The 13,286-nt window shown below is 41.6% G+C and overlaps 1 protein-coding gene across 1 annotated transcript in view; it reads left to right on the top strand.

Moving 5' to 3' along the window:
• si:ch211-186j3.6 (neural-cadherin) overlaps positions 1 to 13,286 on the top strand; it is a 218,883-nt gene that overhangs the window by 58,928 nt on the left and 146,669 nt on the right.

Raw genomic sequence — 13,286 nt, 5'->3', positions numbered from 1 at the left:
AATATAATGACAAAGCTTTAAAACAGTATCCTAAATGTAGCCATCAACTGAATATTGTTGGTGCCTAATATGAGGGTTTCAGCATTGAGTCCTTTACATTTGTACACACTTTTATTTCATGTCTATGTCTTTGTCTTTGTTGAAAATGTTTTGGTGAAAAAAAATGGTGGTAGTTGTGAAAAAAGTCAATAGTTGGAAGAGTTGCAGAGTTACTTGTTGATTATATCCTTTTTTTATAAATACATTTTCCTATTTTCTCTTCACCCTTATTCACTAGAAATGCATTGACAATATGGACACAAATATAAAGATTAAGATTTTTGTTTTTTATATCAACACATATTTTTACACGTTATTCAAGTATAAATGACCAATTATTCCGTAGACTGCCATAGATTACCTGTTAATGACCAGAAGGACTGTAAATTCTGGTAACTATTGATACTTTACAGCGAGAACAAAGCCGTATGTCCCACGTATTTAAGGAAACTGCCCAAACGGTGGGGATAATCATTTGTGCTTTTAGTGCAGCTGGTGAAGATAGGTCCCACTGCACTGTTTGTCCGCCTCCTGCTCTGTGGAAGACTTTAGCTATCCAGTAATCCTAAACAATACTGCAGAGTTCCACCCCCCTCCTCACCCCAGCAGCCCTCCCCTCCCCACTGCTCTAGTTCAGCATAGCCGTTTCCCCCTTTCCATTGGCTGGTAAAACCACTTAGACGCACACACGCAGAGGATAAGTATGAGCACCACCCGCCAGCGCTGAGCTCTGAGTGCAGCCCCAGCCTGGCGAGTCCTCGTTTACGGCAGTGTGAGGTCCGCCCCGGAGCCACCTTCGTTCCAACCTCCCAGATAGGCTTATTAAAGCTTTCCTTTCCTCCCCACACAGCACAGCACAGCACAGCACACTGCCTTCATGTCTCTACAACTCCTCCCTGCTGGGACCAAATACAATCAAACATTTACTTTCTGCCCAAATCTCAGATTCCTGGCCAGCATGGGAGGAAAGAGGACATAGCATGTATCTGTTTTTTTTTTCAGTGCCAACGTAACTCAACGCTAACGAACTACCATTTGGTAGACCATAGCCTGGCTGAACTCCCAAATTGCACACCAAAATGTCAGAGAAGAAACATACAATGCAGCAACAACATGATAATTTTCCTCAGCATTTTCTTACACATGTGTCAATGTCATTTTGGCAGGAGAGCAATTAACGCCACACATGTTTAAGAGCACACTCGTGGGTTGTTTTCAACCCCTCGCTGTCTCTTTTCTGTTCAGCACCATCTGGAAACAGCACGTGTAGACAGTGCACTAGTGAGGAGAAGAAAAAACACGCGTCGTCTAATGTTCCTAACTCAGCTTGTGGGTTTGTGTCATGTTTGAATTGCAGAATAAGTGGCTTGGCTTGCTCTGGAACCCTGTGGATTTATGCTGTACCGGCAGGGTGCTGCATAGTAGGCTGCCTGTCTCAGAGGTTGAGTGTCTCTAAAACTGTTCTTGTCTCGTGGGTTGGTGTTGTCAGAAGCTGTGGTCCTTGAGGAGTTGTTCTGAGTCGTCAGTGGCTCACTGTGCATATTTTCCCCATGTAGCAGTGCGGTGTGGAGCCGTGCGTGTTATAATTGGTTGGTATAGTGCAGTGGAAATGGAGAGATGGATCCTGTGTGACAGTTTGATCATGGCCTTGGGGAATCTAGGACCACTGACTCAGGACCAGACCATGTTCATTGTACATGGTGTACACACTGTAATGGGCTCCTGCTGTTCAGATACAAACTGCAGATACAAACTGGATCTTTGGCAGGCTACTAGTTTGCAGCTTGTTGTGTTTGTGAGTTTGTTTCTCTGTCGTCTTATCTACAGTGGCGAGAAAAAGTATGTGAACCTTTTGGAATTACCAGAATTTCTGCATAAATTGGTCGTCACATTTGATCAGATCTTCATCTAAGTCACAACAATAGACAAACACAGTGTGCTTAAACTAATAACACACAAATTATTGTATTTTTCTTGTTTATATTGAATACATCAATTAAACATTCACAGTGTAAGTTGGAAAAAGCATGTGAACCCCTTGGCTAATGACTTCTCCAAAAGCTAATTGGAGTCAGGAGTCAGCTAACCTGGAGTCCAATCAATGAGATGAGATTGGAGATGTCGGTTAGAGCTGCCTTGCGCTATGAAAAACACTCACAAAATTTGAGTTTGCTATTCACAAGAAGCATTGCCTGCTGTGAACCGTGTCTCAAACAAAAAAAGATCTCAGAAGATCTACGATTAAGAATTGTTGACTTACATAAAGCTGGACAGGGTTACAAAAATATCTTTAAAAGCCTTGATGTTCATCAGTCCACGGTAAGACAATGGAGAAAGTTCAGCACTGTTGCTACTCTCCCTAGGAGTGGCCATCCTGCAAAGATGACTGCAAGAGCACAGAGCAGAATGCTCAATGAGGTTAAGAAGAATCCTAGAGTGTCAGCTAACGACTTACAGAAATCTCTGGAACATGCTAACCTCTCTGACGAGTCTACGATACGTAAAACACTAAAGAAGAATAGTGTTCAATGGAGGACACCACAGAAGAAGCCACTGCTGTACAAAAAAAACATTGCACGTCTGAAGTTTACAAAAGTGCACCTGGATGTTCCTAAATATTCTGTGGACAGATGAAACTACAGTTGAGTTGTTTGGAAGGAACACACAACATTACAGCTCGACGGAAAAATGAGTTCCTGTCACGTTCTGACCTTTATTTCCTTTGTTTAGTCATTATTTAGTATGGTCAGGGCGTGAGTTGGGTGGGCAGTCTATGTTTGTTTTTCTATGATTTGGGTATTTCTATGTTTCGGCCTAGTATGGTTCTCAATCAGAGGCAGGTGTCATTAGTTGTCTCTGATTGAGAATCATACTTAGGTAGCCTGGGTGTCACTGTGTGTTTGTGGGTGATTGTTCCTGTCTCTGTGTTTTGCACCAGATAGGGCTGTTTTGGGTTTTCACGTTTCTTGTTTTTGTTAGTTTGTTAATGTGAAGTGATTTATTAAAACATGAGTCAAAATAACCACGCTGCGCTTTGGTCCGCCTCTCCGTCAATGGAAGAAATCCCTTACAGTTCCCATGTTTATCAAGACATGGTGCAGGAGAATGGAAGGCTATCTGTCCACCAATTGAAGCTCAACAGACGTTGGGTGATGCAACAGGACAACGACCCAAAACACAGAAGTAAATCAACAACAGAATGGCTTCAACAGAAGAAAATACACCTTCTGGAGTGGCCCAGTCAGAGTCCTGACTTCAACCTGATTTGAGATGCTGTGGCATGACCTCAAGAGAGCAGTTCACACCAGACATCCCAAGAATATTGCTGAACTGAAACAGTTTTGTAAAGAGGAATGGTCCAAAATTCCTCCTGACCGTTGTGCAGGTCTGATCCGCAACTACGGAAAACATATTGCTGCCTAAGGAGGGTCAACCAGTTTTTAAATCCAAGGGTTCACATACTTTTCCCACCCTGCGCTGTGAATGTTTACACAGTGTGTTCAACAAAGACATGAAAAAGTATACTTTTTGTGTGTGTGTTATTAGTTTAAGCAGACTGTGTTTGTCCATTGTTGTGACCTAGATGAAGATCAGAATTTTATGAACAATTTATGCAGAAATCCAGGAATTTCCAAATGGTTCCCATACTTTTTCCTCGCCACTGTATGTGACATAGCATAACCATACTAGTCCTGTGTGTGTACGCGTGTAACAGTCATCACTGTGTTGGAGCACCAGGTCTGTGTGCAGCTGGCCTCTGCACTACATCATGCCTCTCTTTCACTGCTCCTCTGCCTCTCTGCCTCTCTCTCTCTCTCTGCCTCTCTCTCTCTCTCTCAATTGCTCTCTCTCTCATAATCTCTCTCTCTCCTACGCACACACACACACACTCCCACTTTCACGCTATCTTGCTTTCTCTCACTCTGTCTCACACTCTCTAACACTATCTCTCACTCTACTCGGGAGCTGGCCTGTAATCGGTGAGCTCGTGTATGTCTCCTGCAACAAGCCTCTTACCTGCTTTATATAGCGGCTAGAGACTGGGATTATATCGCGGAGCGACCGGCCACACCAGGGAACTGGTAAAGCCACAGACTTAGCCACTCTACAAGCCAGAGGGAACGCAGGTTAAATGCCAGAGTGGCTTCCATGGCCAATTCTCCGCTGAGCCATCCGGCTCTATAAATACAGTTAAGCATATCAACCAGCTGCAGGTTAGCAATAACATGCCGTACATGTACACATGTAGGTGGTGTTAGCCTGTGATGCACTATAGGCGCTATGGGAAGTCAAGGAAATTGCAATAAAAAAAAAGTCATAGGAAGCCATAGAAGTGTGGAGACGCCGACATGTACTGTGTACAAACAAACAAGATCCAGGCGATGTTTGAAAAGGTGCACTAGGTGATTTACTATCTGGGAGAATAGTGGTTACTAAGCAAACAGTAGTGCAGTGTCCATGTAAGGCCAATGTACTATTTGTACCTGCAGCCTCTGGACACCGGACTCCCACTGAACATAGTGTGCTCGGTCTGCTTTTATTCTCTGTTCTTGCACAGCTGTGTGTGTGTGTGTGTGTGTGTTGTGTGTTTGTGTGTGTGTGTGTGTGTGTGTGTTCGTGCGTGCGTGCGTGTGCGTGTGTGTGTTCATGTTGGAGAGGAAATGGACATAATTTGTGAGTGCTTCTTTGCTTGTAACTCTACTGTGATTGTGGTGCAGCTGTGCTAGCGGTCCTCGCTCAGCATCTGACAGCATTGTGTGTATAAAGAAAGATGCCCCTCCAAGGCCCTGAGGGGTGAGGGTGCCCCCCAGCTCTATGCTCTGCCATGCAGATGCCCCTCAAAAATACAACTGCCTATTCAGCAAGTCTATAAGAATGCACATACAGCAGGACAACGGAGTCCCAGTAACCCATTTAGCACTCACATCCATAGGAGATTTCAGCACTTCAAAATGCAAATGTGCAAAATTCATATTTCCTAGAAATACTCTTGGCCCTCAGTCAAAATCCTGGTCCAACTCAATGAGAAATAAATATTTAGCAGTCAATAATGACATGCTCAACTATACAGACTATACACTGGCGGATTTAGGTTTGGGCGACATGGGCAGCCGCCCGGGGCGGCGTCTTGCTGGGGGCAGCATGGGGCGCAAGCACACAAAAAACAAAAAAAAAACATTTGGAATGGTGACATTCGTGCGATTGGTTTTCTATCGCTCATTTATTTGCACGTCATGTCATTGATATCATGTCACCGTGTGGGACTGTGGGTCAGTTAACCTTGTCTCAGTGGGAGCCTTGATTCTAGTTTGTGAGCTAGTGGGACTGTGGGTCAACTAACCTTGTCTGAGTGGGAGCCCTGATTCTAGTTTGTGAGCTAGGCAGGCTACTCAGAAGTACGAGATGGGGAGGGGGCGGGGGTAGGTTGACCTCAGGTCTCCCCACTGGAAGCCCGAGGTAGGGGGAGCAGGGGGAATCTATCAAATATCGCACCTCTAACTTTGTACAGTACTAATGCAATTAGTTGTGCAATTTAGTTTGTGTTTCTTATTTGAAGTGCAATGTTGTGATTTTCAGGTTTTCTTATTTAAAAGTGTGTTATTCTATTTGTGTGATGTAGGATCTGTGTAATTTAGTTTTATTTGTGTGTTTTTTTGTTAGCAATAGGGTAATAGTTTAATAATTAAATTCTCATTTTTATTTGTATTTATATACTACAATTGGTTAGTGGGGGGGGGGGGGACAATAAAGCTAGAACAGCCACTAGTACTATACTATATGGACTGATAAAGTTGAGGGGGAATATAGTGTTTAGTGATCTAATTGAGGGGTGACCTTGATGGCCTGCTCTGGGCTGGGTTGAGTGAGCAGGTGGGATGATCGTTAGGCCAGTGGTTTTTATAGGGGGCTGTAATGAGCGTGCCCAGACTGATGCTGTTATCCAGACACTGCCACCACAGCCACCCTGATTAGAGGCAGCATCAGCTTAATGAGAACACGCTTTGTAAAAATCACCAGCCTAATTAGCAACACAGAGAGGCTGCCTAGAAAAGGCACACATTTACCGCAGATACATTCCATCAACCCCCCCCCCCCCCCCCCCCCCTCTGTGAATCACCAAATATATAACACCGGAGAGAGAGAGCTAAAATGAGTTGGAATTGGTTTGTACGGTGTTGGCGGTCCAAATGAGAGATTTTCTACTGCGAGTGCCAGACAAACTCTAAAGTGAATGTCAGTGCTGGTTGTGTGTCTTAAAATGAGGTGAAATTGATGTTCGGTTTTAATCAGGGCCTAAATGAAGCACTTCATTATTCCTGTGGAATTACATCTGTGCTACGTGGGCTGCTCCTATCACAATCTTTTTTAAACTGATTGAAGTTTATGTTTACTTCTCTTGTCTCTCTTGGTCTTGAATCTTGCAGTAGGATTGCATGCATTTTGCCAAAGAGGTGCAGAAGCAATCCAAGACAAATTATTTCCTCAAATTGACTTCAAAGCGACAACACTAATCCCCTCATCCCACTTCTGTCCCTGTCTGTTATTAATCGGCTTAATAATCCGTTTAGCAGCTTTCACGCGTTTCTGTTTATTGGCATTGTTACGGAGCAGAGAAATGACCGAGCCCAGAGAGCTGGTTAAAGGTACTAATATTCACTATTCAGCCTTTAGTTTGAAAACAAGTACATCTCAGTTTAAGATCTCGATCCCCCTCAACACCTGTGAAAACACTGGAAATTAAATGTTAACACCTCACATTTCTGCTCGACTCCAAAGCCTCAATTTGGGTCTCAGATAATACTCAAACTGACGGGTAGGTAGGCGTCATTAATCTGCAGTGGAAGAAATAAAAAAGCCATTCAAAATTGCGTCTTAGATTTGTGAACCATGTCGAACAAGTTGGGCGATTCCATGCCAGCGTAGCCCCAGATTATTTTTGTTCTGGCAATTCTCACATAGAAACTTCATTGGATGGAAGGGTGTTTGACATGCTTTTTAAATTTGTATCACAAAATGTTTTGGGGAAATCATGATGAAAGTGGCCATTTTAGGCCCTTTTTAGACATGTACATGCCTCCTGTAAGACCCTATGATCTGTGAACCGTACGTGACACAGACAACATCTTGGTGTATGTTTTGATTCACCGTTAAACATTTTAACATTAAGATATCAAAGTACCCTTTGGATTTTGTTTATTTTAAGACGTATTGTTTGTAACAATATACTCTTAAAATACATCACATTTCCAGAGTGGGCTCTCTGGTACTTTTAATGACATGACCCATTTTATACATAGAAATACATAGAATTTGCGTTATAGGTCTTTAACCAATCACAGCCCTCCTTTAGGATTGCACATTCAGCAAATCACCAGCAGAGGGAGTTCCATTCGAATCCATTTTGTTTGTGGTGCTCATAAAATGTATCATACTGTACCTTCAGAATTAGCAAATTGGCAAAGAGCTCACTCAATTTGACTTGGAAAGCTTCTACAACTCTTTAGGGAAAGCACATGCAATCCTACTGCAATTTATATTTTGCTAAATCAAAAGGGTACTTTTGAGATATTCATATTTTTAATACTTGAAAAAATGAGTATGAAAATGTGTATTTCAGAATCTAGACATGCTCCTTATTATAAGGAGCATTATGACACCAAGATGTTGTCTGTATCATGTTCAGTTCACAGATCATAGTATAGGTAAAAATGTTTTTATCAAATTTCAACATGATAAAGAAATATATATACATATATGTGTGTGGTACAAATGTGAAAAGCATGGCAAACATCCTTCCTCCCAATGAAGTTACTATGTGAGAATTGCCTGAACGATCTGCGATACCATAAATATATTCGGGCTGCGCTGGCGTGGAATGACCCAGTTAGGTTCATTACCTTGCAAATTCATTTTCTATCTGCTTGAACTCATAGTGCAAACTAATTAATTGTGTTTTTGTCTATGACACCCACATCCAACCTCTGAATCTTAATTGAAATATAGGCATGTTCAACATATTCAAGACAATTCCGCGGATGTGCTATGTTTAGCAACACTTTACCATATCTGTTGATAAAGCACACAACCAGATTTAGATTAGTGTTCTGCCTAGATCTGTGTGATTACTAGGGGCCAATATCTTCTGCCCAGCCTTGTGTCTGATAAGCCATGAGGCTAAATTTCCAGATTTCCAGACCCTGATCTAGAGAGGGATAGGGAGGTTGTGACTGTAAGTGTTCGGCCGGGACACAGGGCTAAATCAGGGCCTAAATCTGCATCAGAACAATCACAAGTGGAGTGGATGAGAGGGGAAAGGGTCTTTCATTTAAAGAGCCCATGGACGGAGGGACAGGGTGTGCCATGCGTGCCCCAGATTTCATGTGTAAACCCTGGGCTCCTCTCTACAGATTCCTCCCTTTCCCAGATGGATGGATGTGGCTCTCTCTCTCTCTACCCCCTGGCCATAGGTTCTGTTTCCCCCATCTCTTGTTGCTGACACAAACATACGGATCCCTTCCATGGTAAAACAGGGTTTCTGAAGTGTGCTTTACACTCAGAGGACACCCACTTTAGTCTGGCTGGGAGGAGAGAATGGATGTGTACAGCAGACACACAGCATTTCGCCTGACAAAGCGGACAAAGATGCCTTTCAAAACTGTTGCTTATTTTATATGAAATGGCAACAGGAACACCTGGGGTCAATGATCTAAAGCATGGGACAGCAGTGGTGGAAAAAGTACCCAATTGTCATACTTGAGTAAAAGTAAAGATACCTTAATAGAAAATGACTCAAGTAAAAGTGAGTCACCTGGTAAAATATTACTTCAGTAAAAGTCTTTGTCACAGACGTCGTCGTGGAAAAGACCGGACCAAGGCGCAGCGTTGTGCGCGTACATTTTCCTTTATTTATATAAATGTTACCAACAAAACAAGACACAAAGCCACAACCGTGACGCTTACGAGGGCTATAGTGCCACTAACAAAGATAACTTCCCACAATAACAAAAGGAAAAAGGCTGCCTAAGTATGATTCCCAATCAGAGAAAACAATAGACAGCTGTCCCTGATTGAGAACCATCCCCGGCCAAAACATAGAAACAGAAAACATAGAAATAAAGAAACTAGAATGCCCACCCTAGTCACACCCTGGCCTACCCAAAATAGAGAATACAAACCTCTCTATGGCCAGGGCGTGACACTTTATTTTGAAAATATTCTTAAGTATCAAAAGTAAATGTAATTGCTAACATTTACTGAAGTATCACAAGTCAAAGTAAAAGTCTAAATTATTTCAAATTCCTCATATCAAGCAAACCAGACGGCACAATTTTTTCATTTTTATGTTTTTATGGATTGCCCGGGGCACACACAAACACTAAGACAGAATTTACAAACAACGCATTTGTGTTTAATGAATCTTCCAGATCAGAGGCAGTAGGGATGACCAGGGATGTTCTCTTGATAAGTGTATGAATTGGACCATTGTCCTGTCCTGCTAAGGATTCATATGTAATTAGTACTTTGGGGTGTCAGGGAAAATGTACTTTATGGAGTAAAACATACATTATTTTCTTTAGGAATGTAGTGGATTAAAAGTAAAAGTTGTAAAAAATATGAATAGTAAATGAAAGTACAGAGACCCCAAAAATCTACTTACTGTACGTTACTGTATGTTTATTTACTTACATACATTACACCACTGTGCAACACGCAAAATCACACTCTCGCTCTCACTTTCTTTCTTGCTTGCTCACACACACACACGCACGCACGCACACACGCACACACACACACACACACGCACACGCACACGCACACGCACACGCACACGCACACACACAAGGATAAGCCTGCCTCAAGCTTTCTTTCTAGAATATGCACTGTATGTAGCTGTGGTGAACTGGGTTGTGATACATGATGGTTTCATTCCCTGTTACTTCCAAACATCACCACTCACCAATCATTTCTACCTGGCTACGAGAGGAGATGAGAGATTAAGCAATTCACTTGTATGTTCTCTAATCACAGTGAACGTTTGGCAGGAGAACCAGAGAGAGAGAGAACAAAAATAACATCATCCATATTCCTTTCTTTTTCTTTTCTTTTTCTTTTTTGAGAGATTGTACTGGGAGAAAAACCTAAAGCAGTATGGGACATGTTTCAAAGGACCTTTTGAGAAAAGGGATAGATGGAAAGGAATCCTGGAGAGACTGCTGCCATTCTTTCAAAGCTTGTGGTTATTCTGTCATTAGACCAGGGAATTAATTTCACAATCCTCCACTGATCTTCCCATCCATCCACTGCTCCTTCACAAGGCCTTTGTCTTTAGAACTTGTCTGCTTAGACTCACTTTACAAAGGCTAGCATGGGGCTGGTGCACAGAGCCGAGAGCAGAGGCTATTGATGTAAGGCTAAAATAATATAGTTTTCAATTGACCATATTTTCCCAGCCAAAAGCTGTCTGGCAAAATTAGGCTTTTCCGGCCCTAGTCTAAACAACACAGTTGTTGTGATGGTAGGTCCTGTAGACTATATAATGTGAAATGGATGAGATAGGAAGAAATGCTTTGGGTCCAATGGAGCAGCAGCATTAGACACAAACATCCTAAGATCTTAATCAGAGGTTTAAGCACATCTTAATAGTTTAATAGGATACATTAACACCTGATTTACTCTTCCAGACTGCTCACACGCTAAATACAGTTTGACTCAAATGAAAGCCACTCAAATGTATTTAGTGTAAAAAATTTAAGCATTTAAAATGACTACCCTCTCAAATGCACTGAATGGCTTCAATTGGTTTTAACTCATAACTGTTTTCACAGTCTGCTTCAGTAATATTAATTAAGTTGTGCATATCCCTCTTTGGGCTAGGTGGCAGTATTTTGATGTCCGAATGAAAACAGTGCCCAAAGTTTCTCAGGCTCAGAAGCTAGGATATGCATATAATTGGTAGATTTGGATAGAAAACACCCTAAAGTTTCTAAAACTGTTATATGATAATGTCTGTGACTATAACAGAACTGATATGGCAGGCGAAACCCCGAGGACAAACCATCCCAAAAAAAACTAATTCAGCCTACCTCTGTTTCCAATGGCTGTCGTGTTTATTATGAGGCAAAATCCTCCCAGATTGCAGTTCCTAGGGCTTTCACTAGATGTCAACAGTCTTTAGAAAGAGTTTCAGGCTTGTTTTTGGAAAAATTCGCTAGAATTTGTAGTTTTTCTAAGTGGCTCTCATTTTGGCTGTAGTATTTTCATGAGCGTGGATGAGAGCGTGTATTTTGTTGTTTATCTCCGGTAAAGACAATAACGATTATCCGTCTTAAATTTGACCGTTTATTTACGTATTAGGCTATCTGAGGTTTGATTATAAACATTGTTTGACTTGTTTGGAGAAGTTTATTGGTAATGTTTGGGATTAATTTTGTATGTATTTTGAAGGAGGGAAACCAGTGGATTATTGAATGAAGCGCGCCAGCTAAACTGAGTTTTTGGGGATATAAAGAAGGACATTATCAAACAAAAGGACCATTTGTGATGTAGCTGGAACCTTTTGTAGTGCCAACAGAAGAAGATTTTCAAAGGTAAGGCATTTATTATATCGCTATTTCTGACTTTCGTTGCGCACCTGCCTAGTTGAAAAATGTTTTTCATGCTGTTGTATGCGGGGCGCTGTCCTCAGATAATCACATGGTATGCTTTCGCCGTAAAGCTTTTTTTAAAAATCTGACACAGCGGCTGGATTAACAAGAAATTAAGCTTTATTTTGATGAATGACCTTGTATTTTCATGAATGTTAAATATTTCTCGCTCTGCAATTTCACCGGATGTTGTCGAGGTGGGTCGCTAGAGGTGGGTCGCCTGCGCCAGAAAGGTTTAGAAACTGACAGCCAGGTGGTTTAATCTAGCATTGAAGATGTATTATATTATAGTTTTTTACAATTGCTAACAAGCGTTTACCTATAGTTAAGATACTTTTTCTAAACCCTTAACACAGCAACATACCTACATCACATAATTAGCCAAAAAGTCAATTTTCTGCTCAAAACCACATTTTGTTCATTAAATACCAACTCTACATTTCCAAATGCAAAACAACTTTCTCTACATACAATAACTCTATCAAAACACAGCATTTTTGGCAACATACTATCTAAAAGTGAATGAGTAATCTTTACATTATAGAATGTACAGTAGAAAAATATAGTAAGTGACAGAATTACTGCAGTAAAAACGTTATTAGCAACATGAAATTGCTGCCAGTGAAAAACAACACCTCCAACATACATGGCCTTTGGTTCAACAACACCTCCAACATACATGGCCTTTGGTTCAACAACACATCCAACATACATGACCTTTGGTTCCACAACACATCCAACATACATGGCCTTTGGTTCAACAACACCTCCAACATACATGGCCTTTGGTTCAACAACACCTCCAACATACATGGCCTTTGGTTCAACAACACATCCAACATACATGGCCTTTGGTTCAACAACACATCCAACATACATGGTCTTTGGTTCAACAACACCTCCAACATACATGGCCTTTGGTTCAACAACACATCCAACATACATGGCCTTTGGTTCAACAACACATCCAAAATACATGGCCTTTGGTTCAACAACACATCCAACATACATGGCCTTTGGTTCAACAACACCTCCAACATACATGGCCTTTGGTTCAACAACACAACCAACATACATGGCCTTTGGTTCAACAACACCTCCAACATACATGGCCTTTGGTTCAACAACACATCCAACATACATGGCCTTTGGTTCAACAACACCTCCAACATACATGGCCTTTGGTTCAACAACACATCCAACATACATGGCCTTTGGTTCAACAACACATCCAACATACATGGCCTTTGGTTCAACAACACATCCAACATACATGGCCTTTGGTTCCAAATGTGTAAAAATAAAACACACTTACAGTAAAAAAGGTACAGAAGGGAAAAAACACTCAAATGCACAGTCCTGTTTCTAATCTATACCATCTTCAGCATTTGGCCACATGTTCCCATCCACATCACATCTTATGTCGTCTCTCGCTATGCACCTTGGATAGAAACGCTTGGCATGCCTTATCCACCCCTGGCAGTCTTCAGCTGAGATGTTTCTGCAGACAGCATCCCATTGCATCCAGAAGGGACATTTGGTCATGTGACCGATGATCATACACTTTCCACCTCCAGGCAGAAAAAAATACTCAATGGTGTT

Source organism: Oncorhynchus mykiss, chromosome 26 (assembly GCF_057628025.1).
Source record: "Oncorhynchus mykiss isolate SJ-2025 chromosome 26, ASM5762802v1, whole genome shotgun sequence".
Classification (NCBI taxonomy): domain Eukaryota; kingdom Metazoa; phylum Chordata; class Actinopteri; order Salmoniformes; family Salmonidae; genus Oncorhynchus; species Oncorhynchus mykiss.
Note: the sequence above shows the minus strand (reverse complement) of the source record. Positions and strands in the feature narration are given on the sequence as shown.